This window comes from Macaca mulatta, chromosome 3 (genome assembly GCF_049350105.2).
Source record: "Macaca mulatta isolate MMU2019108-1 chromosome 3, T2T-MMU8v2.0, whole genome shotgun sequence".
Classification (NCBI taxonomy): Eukaryota; Metazoa; Chordata; class Mammalia; order Primates; family Cercopithecidae; genus Macaca; species Macaca mulatta.
Window position 1 is genome coordinate 84,617,768 of NC_133408.1, and position 16,480 is coordinate 84,634,247.

The following is a 16,480-nucleotide window of genomic DNA, read 5'->3' on the forward strand; positions in this document are numbered from 1 at the left end:
TGCTTCATTTCAGGACATCTGTGAAGGTCATACCATCTTCAGAACTTTTAATGCTTGCAGGATATGTAATAACTCCTCTTTCATACCTGATATTGTTAATTTGCTCTCCCTCCCTCCTTCCTTCCTTATCTCACTGTTGCTCTAGCTGGAATGCAATGGTGCAATCATAGCTCACTATAACCTCGAAGTCCTGGGCTCAAGCAATCCTCTCACCTCAGCCTCACATCTGTAGCTGGGACTGCGGGCGTGTGCCACCATACTTGGCTATTAAAAAACAATTTTGTTTGTTTAGAGATGAGGTCCTGCTATCTTGCCTAAGCTGATCTTGAACTCCTGGTTCCAAGCAATCCTCCTGCCTTGGCCTACCAAAGTGCTAGCTTTATAGGAGTGAGCCACTGTGCCTGGCCTCCCTTCAGTTTTTGAGTCTTAGATGGCTCAAAATGTTTGACACATGTATGTTTCAGGTGTCAGCCAGAAATGTGGGCAGCTCATACACATACAAATAGTTTGGTTTTCCTTCTCTCTGACTTCTTTCCTTCTTGCGTGATTTCCTTTCTTGGATTTTCCCCCACTTTCCAGATGTGCTATGTATCCCAAACTCTGTCTTCTGGTTTTTGAAGCCAGTAAGATTGAGAGTAACAACTGGGCCCTGTCCTCAAGCAGAAAACCCATGACAATGGGAAACTCCTTGGGTCCCATTCCTTTCTTCCCAGCATCAACTTCCCTCTGGTATCTACCTTCTTAGGGTGTTCTCCAGTATCTTCAGGTAGTTATTTTTTGTACTTCGTCCAGAGTTTTTAGTTTTTATCTATGGGAAGAACGGTCCAATAGGAGGTACTCAGTTGTAACCAGAAACAGAACTCCTTATTTTTCTTCTAATGTCTCTACTGATCTCTACTGATTTTTCTTCTTTCATTCCTGATATTGGTAATTTGTGTTCTCTCTCTCTTTCTTTTGACTGATCAGTTTAGCTAGAGGTTTACCAATTTTATTGGTCTTGTGGGTGGAGGATCACCTAGGTGCTGAGGCAAGAGACTGAAAGCACAAACTGTTTCATTATAATAAGGAAAATAGTTAGAATGAGAATAGCCATAATACAAATTAGATACAGAGATGATCATGGACAATTATCAATCATTATTATAAGCATTATTAATCATTAGCTTTTAACATTACTCTTTGTTGCATTATTAATATAATCTAGGAATAACCGGTGGGTATAGGGTCAGGTGCTGAAGGGACATTGTGAGAAGTGACCTAGAAGGCAAGAGGTGAGCCTTCTGTCATGCCCACATGAGGGTCGCTTGAGGGCTCCTTGGTCAAGTGGTAATGCCGGTGTCTGGGAAGGCACCTGTTACTTAGCAGACCGCAAAAGGGAGTCTCCTTTCCTTGGAGGAGTCAGGGAACACTCTGCTCTACCAGCTTTTTTTGGAAGGCTGGATATTATCCAGGCCTGCCCGTAGTCATCCGGAGGCATAAATCCCTCCCTGTGGTGCTGTGCTTCAATGGTCATGGTCCTTGTCCACTTTCATGTTCCTCCCGTATTCCTGGTTCCTCTTTGAAGTTCGTGGTAGATAGCGGTAGAAGAAAAAGTGAAAGTCTTAAAAAGTTAAAGTCTTTCTTATAAGTGCATAGAAGATGCTGATGTATGCTGCCTTCTCTTTTTTTTCTCTGCTTTGGTTACCTAAGAAGGAAGGGCCCCCTGTACTATGATCATGTGACTTGCTTCACCTTGTCAATCACTTAGAAGATTCACCCTCCTTACCCTGCCCCCTTGTCTTGTATGCAGTAAATGTCAGCTAGCCCAGCCATTCGGGGCCACTACCGGTCTCTGCATCTTGATGGGAGTGGTCCCCTGGGCCCAGCTGCTTTCTCTTTATCTCTTTGTCTTGTGTCTTTATTTATTACAATCTCTTGTCTCTGCACACAGGGAGAACACCCGCTAAGCCCCATAGGGCTGGATTCTACAGGTCTTTTAAAAAAACCAGCTGTTTTAGCTGGGTGCAATATTGAGTGCCTGTAATCCCCAGCTACTCCAAAGGCTGAGGTGGGAGGATTGCTTGAGCCCAGAATTTTGTGACCAGCCTAGGCAATGTAGCAAGACTTCATCTCAAAAATAAATAAATAAACTGAAAAAAGAACTAGCTCTTTTATTTAATTGATTTCCAAAATTATCTTTATTATTTCATTTTCTATTATTTTTAGTTTTCCCCCTAATTTCTTAAAGTGGAAGCTAAAATAATTTAACTTATACTTTTTCTTTTCTTATATTTTTATTCCTTATATTAAGCATGTAATGCTATAATTTTCCTCTCTAAAGAAAGCACTACTTTAACTGCATTCAATGCTTTTTGATATATATTTTTATTCAGTTCAAAATATGCTTGTTTCCTTTACCATTACTAATTTGACCCGAGTCAAAGTGTGTACTTAATTTCAAAAGAAGTGTATTACTTAATTTCAAAATATTTGGGTTTTCCACATATCTGTTATTGATTTATAATTATAAGACAACATACTGTATACAATTTCAATCTATTTAAATTTATCAATGTTTATTTTATGAACTAGCATACAAATATTCTACACACTTAAAAGGTGCATTTAGCTATTTATGGAGTGTTCTATAAACATTAAATAGGTCAAGTTGGTTAGTAGTGTTGCTCCGGTTTTTTATGCACTTACTGATTTTTTTTGTCTAGTTTTTCTATTAATTGCTGAGAGATGAAATCTCCACTACAATTTTCAATTTTTCTTTTCTTTTTTTTTTTTTTTAATGGAGTCTCTGTCACTGAGGCTGGACTGCAGTGCTGCGATCTCGGTTCACTGCAACCTCCAACTCCTGGGTTCAAGCAATTCTCCTGCCTCAGCCTCCTGAGTAGCTGGGATTACAGGTGCGTGCCATCATGCCTGGCTGATTTTTGTATTTTTAGTACAGATGGGGTTTCACCCTGTTGGTCAGGCTAGTCTTGAACTCCTGACCTCATGATCTGCCCGCCTCGGCCTCCCAAAGTGCTGGGATTATAGGTGTGAACCACCGTACAGGGCCTACAATTTCAAGTTTTTTGAATTGTCCTTTCGGTCTTTGCTTCACATTTATTGAAGCTCTGCTATTAGTTCCAAACAATTTTTTTTTTTTTTTTTTTGAGACAGAGTCTTGCTCTGTTGCCCAGGCTGGAGTGCAGTGGTGCAATCTTGGCTCACTGCAACCTCTGCCTCCCAGGTTCAAGCGATTCTCCTGCCTCAGCCTCCTGAGTAGCTGGGATTACAGGTGCGCACTATGACACCTGGCCAATTTTTGTATTTTCAGTAGAGATGGGGTTTCACCATGTTGGTCACGCTGGTCTTGAACTCCTCCTGACCTCATGATCCACTCGCCTCAGCCTCCCACAGTGGTGGGCTTACAGGTGTGAGCCACTGCGCCTGGCCAGATTCACACAAATTTAAGACTGTTATATCTTCTTGATGATCTAATCCAATTATTATTATAAAATGTCCCTTACTTTTTGCAACCAGCATATCTGAACAGCTACAATTTCTTATAACAAAACTATAGGAAGTGCACATGATTTTCTATAATAAACATGTAGAGCATGTACTTGGAGTACATGTAAAAGCAAACACAAAAGCAAAAAACAAAAAACATTAGAGCAAGCATTAACTTTACATTAAACAGGACATATTGTAAGAGATAAATAACTTTTTCAGGGTTAAAAATCAGGATATCACAGGTGAATTTCTTGTAAACAAACTAGGCAGGACTGAATTTCATGCTGGTAGGAAGATAAGCAAGAAAGGACATTCATACCAATCTAGCTAATGTTAATTTTCTTAGTGTCTTTGAGGTAAATACTGTCTAACTTTTACTTATTTTTATGACAGGACACTATGGCATGCTCAATGCTTTGTTTTCTCAAAGCTCTTATGCCAACATTTTCTTCATTCTCTCAATAGGTGGATAGTTCCTTAACATGATAAAAGATATCTACTTCGGTCCTTAAAACCAACATCATGCTTAATGGGAAAATTCTAGAGATATCTCATTAAAGATAGGAATAAGACATAAACGTCTACCGTCATTATTATTATTAAATATTTTACTGGAGATACTAGCCAAAGCAATTAGATATGAGAAAGTAGAGGTATAAAACTTGGAAAGAAGTAGGTAAAACTATTTGAATGATAAGATTGTAATCCTAGAAACTCTACGAGAATGAACTCCAAACAATAAAGCAACTTAGTAAGGCAGTGGATCACGATATTAATATGCAGGAAATGATACTTTCATGTATACATACAACCACGATGTGTAGTAACCCCATTCAGATTTTATAGTTCTAGGATCCTGCTGCTCTTGAGTGAATTTCTCAAAGTGGCCATTTAACCACTTAAAAGTACCCCTCATATGGCATTATAGTCAGTCCCTCCTCTCTCCACCTCCTACCCCTTCCCTGACTCCTTAGAAGTTGAGAAGTATCAAAACAGACCCTTTCTTTAAATATATAGAAAAAGAAGGGTAGACTGTGTATTTGATGAGTACTTCTGGCTATAAGAAACAGAATCCCTGACTTAAGGTGAGTTAATAATAACTAAAATTTATTAAGCACTCTTACAATACTTACAATATGACCAGCACTATTTTAACCCATTTAATCTTTATGGCATCTTTATCAGAAAACAGTAAGGATCCCAGCACTCCGGGAGGCTGAGGTGGGTGGATCACTGAGGTCAGGAGTTCAAGAGAAGCCTGGCCAACATGGTGAAACCCCTTCTCAACTAAAAATACAAAAGTTAGCCAGGTTTGTTGGTGCATGCCTGTAGTTACAGCTACTTGGGAGGTTGAAGCAGGAGAATCGCTTGAACCTGGGAAGTGCACGTTGCAGTGAGCTGAGATTGTGCCACTGCACTCCAGCCTGGGAGACAGAGTGAGACTCAGTCTCAGAAAAACAAGAAACAAAAATAATAAGGAAACTTATTAGACATCCCTACAAGGCGTTCAGATACAGGGTGAGCTCCAGGTTTGGAATGATGTCACCAAGGACATCATTTTATAACTTTGTTCAGTTGTCCTCAGCATTGGTCCATCAGTTTTATTCCTCGTGATGGGCAGGATGGCTGTTAATGACAGTGTGGGATAGATGTTTCCACCTCAAGAAGACAGTATATCAGAATTCTCCTGAGCATGAAATAGTGGTCCTTTCCTTCAGTCAGATTGAGCCAACTTGGGTCATATACTCATTCCTTGATCAGCAAATATTTCCAAAAAAATTCTGTATGATGACTGCTTTAATCAGTATCATTTTGATTCTGGAATAGGGCAGCTATCTGAATGAAATAAGGATTTTAGTACAAAGGAGTTAGAGGAAAATGAATATTGGGTAGGTAACATTATTCACTATAGAGTTTTGTTTTTAATGTAAAATTTAGACGAAAACTTTAGCAGATTTAAGTCCAGTGATAGAAATGCTAAGTTATGAGTTTTCAAGCAAATGGTCAGAAAAGCCTCTTTAATGTTTTGTTACGTACAAAGTAAACATATTTCTCTGTCTGGTACAGAACAGGAGCTAACTGATTTGGGGTTCATTTTCATGAATGTTGTATGAAATGCACATATACCAAACCTCATAAGCTTTTTATTAGTTGATTTATTCTTTGAACTATTAAGCTTGGTGTAAGGTATTATAATCTCAATCTCTTTCTTTGAAAATGTAAGAAGTCAATAGTCAATGTTGCATCAATGAATATTACTCAGTGGATGCCTATTTTATTTCTTCTTTTTCTCTAAGAACCATTTAAATAGTCCTTATGGTTCAAGTATCTCACAGTCTGATTAGTTTCTATTAATTCTTTGGAAAAGAAACATTCTGGGAACTCAGAATTGAACGGTAGGTTGCTTTGATAATGTTCTCATTTAGCTAGTGGATTCCAGAGTGATAGAATGTATGTTTGGCAACCTAATTGTGTAGGAAGAAAAGAACTTCTGTTAGCAGTTTTTTTAAAAAGTTTAAAAATTGTTTTTACCTCACTTAAAAAAAGTTTGATGTCTTGTGAAAGTTTTATAGCATGCATAATATATTAATGCCATACATGATACATGTAAATTTTTTTTTTTTTTTTTTTTGTGATAGGGATGTGTGATCAAGAGTTTAAAAATGCCTTAGTCCAAAGTTAATTAGTCTTGGAGTCATGGCTTCGCAGAGGAAAGATACTGGATTTCAAGCTTGACATTAAGATGATAATAGTGGGCCGGGCGCGGTGGCTCAAGCCTGTAATCCCAGCACTTTGGGAGGCCGAGACGGGTGGATCACGAGGTCAGGAGATCGAGACCATCCTGGCTAACACGGTGAAACCCCGTCTCCACTAAAAAATACAAAAAACTAGCCGGGCGAAGTGGCGGGCGCCTGTAGTCCCAGCTACTCGGGAGGCTGAGGCGGGAGAATGGCGTGAACCTGGGAGGCGGAGCTTGCAGTGAGCTGAGATCCGGCCACGGCACTCCAGCCTGGGCGACAGAGCAAGACTCCGTCTCAAAAAAAAAAAAAAAAAATAGCTAACATTCACTGAGCGCCTACAAAGTGCCAGACACTATTCTAAGCGCTTTACATCCTCATAACAAACTTATGAGGTAAATGCTATTATTATCCACCTGACTTCTGAAATTTTCTTACCCCGGTACTCCCTGGTGTTAACTGGGCACTCAATTTGTAGAATAAAATAAAATTTAGTGCTGCCAAATTTGTCAGCTGAACGGGGCGGCATGGATTTCAGTGCTGGAGTGGGGGTCAGACGGCCCGGGGCTTTGTGTCCTTAGAGGCCAGCGGAAGCGCCACATACCTGCGAGAAATAACGTGAGCCGGTGCTTAAATTTCCTGGGTTAGTGCTACTGGACTGAATGCATTTGCAATAACCGGACGCAGAAAAAAAAAAAAAAAGCGGGGACCAGGGGAGGCGAACCCCTTCCCAGCGCGAGTCCGAACGTCTGAGAAGCAGAAGCCACAAGTCCCGGCGACCTAAGTCCTGGATCCGCCGGCCCTAAGACCCGCGTTAGCATTTACAATCCGGTGTGAGCTGAAGCCTCCGGTTGCCCCGATTCGACGCTCTAGCCCTGCGAGCTGCAGACGCCGGAAGTCTCGACTGCTCCCCGCTGGCGCGCCGGACCGCGGTCATTTACCCGTGCTCCCCCCACGCCTGGAAGAACTGCTCACACTCTCCACAGCGTGGTGGTTCTGTTGCTCACAGGTTAGTCTCCTGCGGCAGTAAGAGTCTCCGTCTTCCCCCGCCAGCGAGAAGCGTTTGTTTCTGCAATCCGGGCGGCCGCCTTCGCGCGCGGGGTGCTCTGCTGCTTGGAGAGTTCCCTCACGGGTCACATCGCGGAGGTTCGCGCCGGCTCCGGGTCGCGACCTCCCTGCGCTGCTTCTTTGGCTCCTGGTAACCCGCGCTGGCTCCGTCCGCTCGGAGTTAGGAGACTGTGTCGAGCTAACGTTGACTTTGTCCTGCAGTTTTTGCTGGGCATCCCCAACAGCACACTGTAAAGAGTTGGGGTCCTCTCGAAGAGTTGGGACTGGGTACTTTTGTTGGTAGTACTAAATTTCAACACCTGGGGAGTACGCTGCCCACATTATTGTAGGAAAGAATTATCTGGTTTAGTGGTTATAATACTTTTTGTCCCCGCCACACTTGAATGACAGAAAAACCCTACCAACAGGAGCTGACTACAAAAGTGAGTTTCTGTGTAGGGGACATTGGATGTATGTATCAGTGCCTGTCAGTCTGTATGTGTGTTTGGGGTGGATGCTGTGTAATTTTTAAAAATCTATGGAGATTCTGATAATTTGATAACCTGTTTCTCCAGTCTTCCCCTAATTCCTTCCCATTTTCCCCTGGGGGAAATGGTGCCTCACTTTTGGATAGAAGTAGCAACTCTTCGCTTACACTTGCACGTTTAAAACATATCTGATTGTGTTATTTCTGTCCTCAGAATCTTCCTGGACTTCCCGTTGCCTTCAGGATAATACACATTTCTTAGCCTAACTTAAGGGGCCTTCGGGGTCTTGATTCTGCTGAATTTTTCAGTCTTTGCTACTTTCATGGAAAACACACCTGCAGGTACACTCATATTATGCTCCCACCATGCCAGTTTACAGTAATTTAATAACTTTAGATACGGCAAAGTTTCATATGGTTTACCCAAGTTTTTATTTTTGTTTTAACATTTAGCCAAAATCGATTGAATTCATAATATTGCTAGGCACTGTTTTAAAAAATGGGATAAAATGAAAACAAAACAAAACAAAACAGTCTTCAGTCCTTTAAAAAAATAAAACAACTTTCTGACACATAGTTCACCCACCATAGAATTCACCATTTAAAATGTAGCGGTGGCTCACGCCTGTAATCCCAGCACTTTGGGAGGCTGAGGTGGGCGGATCACGAGGTCAGGAGATCGAGACCATTCTGGCTAACACGGTGAAACCCCGTCTCCACTAAAAATACAAAAAATTAGCCGGGCGTGGTGGCTGGCGCCTGTAGTCTCAGCTACTCAGGAGGCTGAGGCAGGAGGATGGTATGAACCCGGGAGGCGGAGCTTGCGGTGAGCTGAGATCGCGCCGCTGCACTCCAGCCTGGGCGTCAGAGCTAGACTCCGTCTCAAAAAAAAAAAATAAAAAATAAAAAACAAAACCAAACCTAAAAGTAATTAGTACATTCACAAGGTTGTACAACCATCATCACAAAATATGCTGTAATCTTCTTCAACTTCATTAGTTGGTTTAATTTTATTAAGTCTATTTCAGACAGACTGCAGTAAGTTATTCTTGTATTCTTTTGTTCATGTTTAATGTGCTGCATTCAGTTTGTGAGAGCCATATTGGAACAATTTTCGAACATTTTCATCACTCCAAAAAGAAACCCTGTACTTATTCAGCAGGCTCACCTGACTTCCCCATCCCCACTCCCCATTCTAAGCCCTAAGCAACTATGAATTGACTGACTGTATATTTGACTGTTCTGGATTATTCATGTGAGTGAAATCATACAGCATGTGGTCTTTTTCAGCTGGCTTCTTTTACTTAACATTCATGTTCGTCTGTGTTGTATTTAATAGCATGTGTCAGTACTTCTTTAATTGCTGGTTAATCTTTTATTTTATAGGTATTACCACGATTTATTTTCCATTAGTTAGTGGACGTTTGGATTGTTTCCACCTTTTGGCTATTATGTATAATGCTGCTGTGAACATTCACCTACAGGTTTTTGTGTGGACATACCATGTTTTCATTTCTCTTGCATATGTGCCTAGGAGTGAAATGGCTGGGTCATATGGTATCTCTGTTTAACATTTTAAGAAACGGTCAGACTGTTTTCCAAAGCATCAGTGTGCATCTTTTTAACATTCTCACCAGTAGTGTATTAGGGTTTTGATTTCTCACTCCTTGCCAACACTTGTCATTATCTGTCTTTCTGATTCTGGCCATTCTAGTGGGTGTGAAGTGTGTGTCATCGTGTTTTCATTTTTTGTTTCGTTGACATGTAGTAATTGTACATATTTAGGGACTACAGAATGTTATTTTGATAAATGTATACAATGTGTAATGATCAAATCAGGTAATTAGCATGTCCATCACCTCAAACATTCATCTTTTCTTTGTGTTGCAACCATTAAAAATCTCCTAACTTTTTGAAAATATTGTGGTTTCAAATCGCGTTTCCCTGATGGCTAATGATGTTGAGCATCTTTTCAAGTGCTTATTGCCCATTTATGTATCTTCTTTGGAGAAATGTCTGCTCAGATCCTTTGCCCATTTTTAAATTAGGTTCTTTTTTGTAATTGAGTTGCAAGAGTTCTTTATATATTCTAGATACAAGTCATTTATCAGATATGTGACAGTCTTTTAGATTATGCTACCGTTCTTTTAGATGAAAAGCACATGAGATTAACTTTTAGTAGCCTTGGAGACCTCCTTGTGGGTGTGTGATTGTAGTTTAGAGAGTGATGGTTTTCCGACAGCTACATGGGAGGCCAGGCCCAGGAAAAATGCTGTGAAAGAACCTGTGAGGAGTGTTTTAAGACTCGAAAAATGAAGCAAGGGGAAACTTTGTAATTTGCCATTGCGTATTGAGTTTTATCTGTCTTTATTGATTTTTAGGAGTTTCTTCGTGCAGGAATATTAAGCCATTGACTGTTGGGTATGTGGCAGATATCTTCAATCTATTTAGTTAACTTTGTTTTATCTTTTTTACTATACTGTTGTTTTACATTTTTGTGTAGTCAGGACTTTTCCTCTAAAAGCCTTCTGGCCAGTAGTTTAGAATATTGTTCTTTAATTATAGGAGTTAGAGAAACTGACATAGTACTTCCCAGTTAGTGTGACATCTGAGTCCCTGGTGTTATGTTTAGCCTAATAGTGTTCATTGTTTCAGACATTGGTGCCTCCCTGTCTCTCTGCCTTGAAAAATATGCCATGATCTGCTTCAACTTTGTTCATTTAACTCTCTACTTTAAACAGACTCTAAGAAGTTATTCTTTTATTCTCTTGTTCATGTTTCATATACTGCATTAGATTTGTGAGAGCCATATTGGACAGTTGGTCACCAAATATTAGGTACTTTTTTCATACTAGCAGGTATTTATTTGAAGATTTAATGTATGCAGAGGTTGAGTGTAACTATTGTGTTCTGTATTGTTTGGGGCGTGTTGGAAAAATTAGTTTTATAAAATCCTGTTAACATTGTAATTTTTTAAAAATTTTATTGGTTAAAAGGCAGTAGTAGTTATATACATATGTGTGTGTGTGTGTATATATATATATATATATATATTTTTTTTTTTTTTTTTTTTTTGAGACGGAGTTTCGCTTTGGTACCCAGACTGGAGTGCAATGGTGTGATCTCAGCTTACTGCAACCTCTGCCTCCTGGGTTCAAGTGATTCTCCTGCCCCAGCCTCCTGAGTAGCTGGGATTACAGGAGGCTGCCACCACTCCCAGCTAATTTTTGTGTTTTTAGTAGAGACGGGGTTTCACCATGTTGACTAGGTTGGTCTGGAACTACTGACCTCACCGCCTTGGCCTCCCAAAGTGTTGGGATTATAGGTGTGAGCCACTGCGCCCAGCCAGTAGTAAAAGTATTTTTAGAAACTGAGCATTTTGACAATCTAAGGGAAGTGATGTACAATAGCTTCCAGAAAAAAATTGCATCTCTCTGTTTACATATAATGGCCAAAATTTCATTCTTTCACCATGGCTTGATTCCAGTTAGAACTCTGTGCTTCTTGTTTCAGTGTTTTGTCTTTTCTTTTTAAAAATTGTGATAGAATATATGTAACATAAAATTGACCATTTTAACTATTTGTAAAGGTACAGTTCAGTGCCATTAAGTACTTTCTCATTGTTGGGTAACCATAACCACCATCTACCTCCAGAACACTTTTTTCTTTGTTGCCCTGGCTGGAGTGCAATGACGTGATCTCGGCTCGCCGCAACCTCCACCTCCTGGGTTCAAGTGATTCTCCTGCCTCAGCCTCCCGAATAGCTGGGAGTACAGGCATGCGCCACCATGCCCAGCTAATTTTGTATTTTTAGTACAGACGGGGTTTCTCCATGTTGGTCATGCTGGTCTTGAACTCCTGACCTCAGGTGATCTGCCCACCTCAGCCTCCCAAGGTGCTGGGATTACATGCATGAACCACTGCACCCGACCCAGAACACTTTTATCTCCACACGCTGCACCCATTAAATGATAAATCTCTGTTCCTCCCTCTCTCCAGCCCCTGGCAACTACCATTATATTTTCTGTCTCTATGAATATGACTCTTCTAGGGTCCTCATAAAAGTGGAATCATAAAATATTTGTCCTTTTGTGTCTGGTTTATTTTATGTAGCATGTCTTCAAGGTTAATTCATGTTGTGGCATGTGTTAGAATTTTCTTCTTTTTAAAGACTGAATAATATTACATTGTATTCCATAGAACACATTTTGTTTATCCATTCATTAGTCGATAGATATTTGGGTTGTTGCCACCTTTTGGCTATTGTGAATAGTGTTGCTATGAACATTGGTATACAAATGTCTGAGTTCCTGCTTTCAATTATTATTATTTTTTTTTTTCTTTGAGATGGAGTCTTGCTCTGTCTCCCAGGCTGGAGTACAGTGGTGTGATCTTGGCTCACTGCAACCTCCGCCTTATGGTTCAAGTGATTCTCCTGCCTCAGCCTCTTGAGTAGCTGGGACTACAGGCATGCACCATCACGCTGGCTAATTTTTATATTTTTAGTAGAGATAGGGTTTTGCTGTGTTGGCCAGGTTGGTCTTGAACTCCTCACCTCAAGGGATCCATCCACCTCAGCGTCCCAAAGTGCTGGGATAACAAGTGTGAACCACCATGCCTGGCTGTGCTTTCAGTTCTTTTAGGTATACGTACCCAGAAGTGGAATTGCTGGATTGTAGGGTAATTCTTTTGATTTTTAAGGAACTGCCCGTACGCTTTAGTGTTTTTGTTATTTACATAAAAGATGAGATTTAAAAGAATTGTGTAATTTAGCCATGGATTATCACATTTACCTTTCTAAAGGGCCATTTCCTACTTGAAGGGGTGTAGGTGTTTTTGTATTAGGACTTGGAGATCTTTGAGTTTTAAAATTATTGCAGTTCACACTAAATAAAAGGTTTATCTTGGATAGTTTTCCAAATCCTGAACATCTCTATGATCCAAGATTTTGTTGTTGTTGTTGTTGTTTTTTGAGACAGGGTCTCACCTTGTCACCCAGGCCGGAGTGCAGTGCCATGAACATAGCTCACTGCAGCCTTGACCTCATGGGCTCAAGTAATCCTCCTGCTTCAGCTCCTCCAGCAGTTGGGGCTACAGGCACATGCTACCATGCCCGGCTAATTTTTGTATTTTTTATAGAGATGGGATTTTTGCCATGTTGCCCAGGCTAGGCTCAAACTCCTGAGCTCAAGCAATCCGCCTGCCTCAGCCTCCCAAAGTGCTGGGATTACAGGCGTGAGCCACCTCGCCTAGCCTTTTTTTTTTTCTTAATGCTTTCTGTATTTTTAGTCTTTTTGGGGAAATTACCCATCATGACAGACTCTAAAATGGAGGTGAGTTTGCAAACTTGTATAGTTCCAAAAGTCTGTGAATTGTTCTGGTATCATACTACTGCTCCATTTGGATGCTTTGGCAGTTACCCTGGTGTGCTGTGACTATTGCTGCTTCTGACAGGCAAGTTTACCTTCCTCAGTGCAAAGATAACCATGTCATTAGTTAGTTGAAGATTAGGAGATGACCAGCATTATTCTCTTTTACGACTGTATCATTCTTTTTTCAACTATTTTCCTGTTGTTGGAACTGCAAATTATTGTGGGTACTGCAGTCCCTTTGAATAGCTGTGACCTCCCAGGTATGACTGGGAAAATGTAGAAAAACAGACAACAGTATGGCTCAACCAAAACTTAGAAAACTAAGATTGCGTGTGGCTGCCAGATCCTGGGAACAGGATGGCTTAAGGGCAGCCCTAAGGGATAAAGGGTAGAGGATTTTTATGTGTTACACCTTCTCTAACAACCTCTCCCTCCCATTGCAACATCTTTCATAAGGTCTCAGTTTAATATTCCATCATTGCTCTTACAACCAATATCACTTTATTAACAGCAAGTATATTATCAGGAGAGATGGGAGGAACTAGTGTGTTAATGTGACTTTTGCTCTTAGTTTGGGTCTCTTTGTCATTTGGACTCTGATCTGGTGATCTGTTATCTTGTGGGCTCTTGGTGCCTTATGACATTTGGCATTTGCAAATGCACTGGAAAGGTCCCCAGATGGATTTAGATGTTCCAGATCTCATGGAACTTTGATGTCACTTACATTCATAAGTGATCTAGCAAATACCAAGATTACTTAGATGCTAAGCACTCAACTTTCCCTGTTTATGCACCAGCTTTTTGAGGGAGATGAAACACAGTCACATAAAGGATGTACCAGATGGGCGTGGTAATCTCAGCACTTTGGGAGGCCAAGGCAGTCGGATCACTTGAGGTCAGGAGTTCAGACCAGCCTGGCCAACATGGTGAAACCCTGTCTCTACTAAAAATATAAAAATTAGCTGGGCCTGGTGGCAAGTACCTGTAGTCCTAGCTACTCACAGGCTGAGGCACCAGGCACAAGAATCGCTTGAACCTGGGAGGCAGAGGTTGCAGGGAGCTGAGATTGTGCCATTACACTCTAGCCTGGGCGACAGAACAAGACTCTCGTTTTGTTGTAGGGAAAAGCATTTCCTAGCCAGGCGTGATGGCTCATGCCTGTAATCCCAGCACTTTGGGAGGCCAGGGTGGGCAGATCACTTGAGTCCAGCAGCTTGAGACCAGCTTGGGCAAAATGGCGAAACCCCATGTCTCTACTAAAAATACAGAAGAACTAGCCGGGCATGGTGGTGCACACCTTTGGTCCCAGCTACTCAGGAGGCTGAGGTAGGAAGATCACCTGAGTCTGGGAGGTCAAGGCTGCAGTGAGTTGCAGTGGCACGACTGCACTCCAGCCTGAGTGACAGAGTGAGACCCTGTCTCAAAAAATAAATAAATAAATAAATAAATAAATAAATAAAAGTTACCAGAATCAAAGGTGAATACTCCTAACTTTTGGTTATAGATTGTTCCTTTCGTTGAAATGTTATATGCTAGGGGCAAAGATTGACTTCTGATGTGCAATGGTAGCCTTTAGAAACACTTCTATTCTACATCCATATTTAAGTCATCACGTAGTATTACATTAGAATTTTTCTAATGTTTTTGGGCCTCAAGCCTTTCAGCTATAAGTAGCAAAACTTTGAAATTTATGTGAATACTTTCACATTATAACTTATGATTTTTCCATGGTACTGAGTATTTGTATTGTCTTACCCTGTTTTTTTTTTTTTTTTAAATTACCATACAGCAAAATAAACTTTTTATATTATAAATTTTAACCCATGTACTGATTTGTATAACCACCACCATAGTCAGGATGCAGAATAGTTGCCTCACCTCAAAAACTCCCTAGTGCTATCTCTGCATGGTTAAACCTTCCCCTCATCCAAGTTACCAAAACCAACAAGTAAATACCATTTTGTGTTTTTATTGTGGGAAGCAGTTACATTGCGTCCTTGCTTTTCCTCTTTATTAGGGATTTAATTTAAGCATGATGGGCTAGAAAGGATAAAGTCAACATAGGCTCTTCATTTTTTTTCAGAAATTCATAAACTTTTTCATGCATTTAGTGTTTAGGAATAAAAACATTTGGCTAGCAATGTCTTCCAACAGGTGGCAGTGTTGTGCTATATAATAGGACTTACTAATAAAGATTGTGGCTTTTTGTCAGCTGGACAATAATTGCTGTACATTTTTATGTCAGAAAATCAAGATGGTTAATTAAGAACTGACATTTAACTATTGAAACTATTTTTTAAAGTCTATTTCAAAATTCATCTTATCCTTATAATGTTACTAGTAAAGCAGTCTATGGATAAAGTATTCCTTCATACATTTGTATTTGTTTTCAGAGTTTGCAGAATTATAAATTAACTCTTTCCTTAAGGTTAACCTTTGTGGCAGGAATAACTCCAGTGTTGTGGATGAATCTGTGAGTCATAGAGTCTTATCAGTGCGACTTCAGATGTTTTATGTTTCAGCCTTCTCTATCACGTGTAGGAATCCCTTTATAACATCTCTGGTAGTTGGTGGCATTGATCAGTAAATGGAGCAGACATGGAAGAAAGATACAGGTTCTAATTGCCAGCTTCCTGATTGTGAAGCCTTAATGGAGATGTTCAGTGAGAAATGATGAAGTGGAAGCTTGTGAGACATTTGCACTTAGGTGACTCAGGTTTTCAAAGCTAACCCATCCAAAAAATGGATTCTTTTTTTCTTTATACTTCCAGCAACTTAACGTCTGGCAGTATATACTTCCCTAGGGACTGGGGCTGCCATTCATCCAGATGCTCCTGAGTAATATTCAGGGTCACTTTAAGACCCCTCAGTGTTCTCTAAATTCTACCTCCTAAATATTTTCAAATATGGCCACTTCATCTCTACCTCTCTCATTGAAAAGAACAATGATTTTTCACCTAGATATACTGCTTCCTAATTGATTTGCCAGGATATATTATTACCCCCATTTTTCACACAACAGCCATTTTTAAAAAATGTAAAATCTGATCTTGTCACTCCCCATGTTTTTATTCCTAAACAAGTTTGTGAGAAAGTTTGTAAGTTTCTGGAAAAAAAAAAAAGAAAAAGAAAAGGGACTGTGTTGATTTTATCCTTTCTAGTCCATCATACTTAGATAAAACCCTTAATAAAGAGGAAAGGCAGGGATGCAACGTTACTGCTTCCCACAATCAAAACACAAAAATATATTGAGCATTGAAACTTTTTTTCCTTTTTTTTTTTTTTTTTGACAGAGTTTCGCTTTGTTGCCCCGGCTGGAGTGCAGTGGTGCGATCTTGGCTCACTGC

The 16,480-nt window shown here is 40.2% G+C and overlaps 1 protein-coding gene and 1 long non-coding RNA gene across 4 annotated transcripts in view; one reads left to right on the top strand and one right to left on the bottom strand.

Moving 5' to 3' along the window:
• Positions 1 to 3,462: 3,462 nt before the first annotated feature.
• Positions 3,463 to 7,109, bottom strand: LOC114676927 (uncharacterized). Its single transcript, XR_013415369.1, has 2 exons — positions 6,832 to 7,109; positions 3,463 to 5,325 (listed from the first exon to the last, which is right to left on the bottom strand). It is a non-coding gene; the product is annotated as an uncharacterized LOC114676927 (long non-coding RNA).
• A 31-nt stretch (positions 7,110 to 7,140) lies between these two features.
• Positions 7,141 to 16,480, top strand: part of COA1 (cytochrome c oxidase assembly factor 1) — a 92,804-nt gene continuing 83,464 nt past the window's right edge. The window contains exon 1 of one of the 3 annotated variants that reach the window (XM_015133522.3): positions 7,141 to 7,717. The gene's annotated coding sequence lies outside the window, so the exon portion shown is untranslated. 3 annotated transcript variants of the gene reach the window in all.